This window comes from Schistocerca piceifrons, chromosome 1, assembly GCF_021461385.2.
Source record: "Schistocerca piceifrons isolate TAMUIC-IGC-003096 chromosome 1, iqSchPice1.1, whole genome shotgun sequence".
In the NCBI taxonomy this organism is placed as follows: domain Eukaryota; kingdom Metazoa; phylum Arthropoda; class Insecta; order Orthoptera; family Acrididae; genus Schistocerca; species Schistocerca piceifrons.
This window is the reverse complement of record NC_060138.1, coordinates 320,296,932-320,298,329: the sequence shown is the minus strand read 5'-3', so window position 1 is coordinate 320,298,329 and position 1,398 is coordinate 320,296,932. Positions and strand designations below refer to the sequence as shown.

At 41.6% G+C, this 1,398-nt stretch overlaps 1 non-coding gene across 1 annotated transcript; it reads right to left on the bottom strand.

Moving 5' to 3' along the window:
• Positions 1–360: 360 nt before the first annotated feature.
• On the bottom strand, positions 361–444 carry Trnas-gga. Its single transcript is given in 2 exon segments — positions 361–395; positions 405–444. It is a non-coding gene; the product is annotated as a tRNA-Ser (tRNA).
• Between the last annotated feature and the right edge of the window lie 954 nt (positions 445–1,398).

Genomic DNA, 1,398 nt, shown 5'->3' with positions numbered 1-1,398 from the left:
TACATGAGACAACAAATACTTTGTACTGTCAATGGTGAAAATGATAGCTTTTAAAAAGTTTTACGTGACTGTGAACCTCAGCTATGAGAAGCTAAAAGTGTCAAGTTACAGGGGCGGTGATGCGGGATCCTTTGCTTCTGCACGGTGGTGCAAGTGCAATCGGATGTGCACAAACCACCGTTATAATTGCAAGATTGATGTGAAGTATCGTTTCTTCTGCCACACTTCCTCGATCTTGGACATGAAATAAAATTGTTCAAATGGCTCTGAGCACTATGGGATTTAACTGCTGTGGTCATCAGTTCCCTAGAACTTAGAACTACTTAAACCTAACTAACCTAAGGACATCACAAACACCCATGCCCGAGGCAGGATTCGAACCTGCGACCGCAGCGGTCGCGCGGTTCCAGACTGCAGCGCCTAGAACCGCTCGGCCACTCAGGCCGGTATGAAATAAAATAAATGGGTTTTAGATTACTAGAGCAAACAGAGACAGTGATTTAAAATGCATGCGAGGATGTTCAGATGAAATAATAAATACCTAAAAGGCTAGTGGTTACTGTTGTTGTGCTTCTATTATTATACAGTTTTTGTTTTGAAGTGTTGGAAGTACACTTCGTCAGCCACATGTAACAAGAATTTCTGCCGAGTAGGTGTGTTTTACGCAATCTAGAGTGTGTGTAATGGCCTCAACCTTAAAATTACGTGTGGAAAATATTGTAAAATTTTGCACTATTCTTTATGTCCAGTTTTAGGATATGATGTTGCATGTGCTACAAGCTATAGGACGTAATAATTTGCTCATTCGCGAGTCTTGCGATGGAAAAAAATAGAAATGTTGTTGAACCCAAATGTAAACTAGCTCGCGTCCGCAGTAGAATATTGCGCCTGCACCCTGCGTAACGCTGAATGAGCTAGAGCGACTTTCGGCAGCAAGACTATATCTTTGATCTCACGGCTAACATACATGGATCTAAGACCAGTAAGTCAAGGTCCTTATCAGGCCCAAATGACAAAGAACCTCCGAAAAATAATCCGTATCTGCCAATTAAATGCTTAGGGACTTAGCAGAACCAAGAGTGAAAACATATCGAAGTTCCTGCTAGAAGAAAATATTGATATGGCCTTGATCTAGGAAATTCATATAGAAAACGACAACCAGCAACACTATAGCGGTAAAATCCATGGATATGAACTACTAGGCGCAACCTATCATCGATCATATGGCGTCTCGACCTATGTCCAGAATAACGTCGAAAACGCCCAACTAGTACAGTCAACCACAGATGGCAATACCCACCAATTAACTGCCAAAACAGCTTATGTAACTGTTGTTAACATATATAAGCCACCGCAAATACAATGCCCCCAAAGAATGTTACATATCCATCCACACCC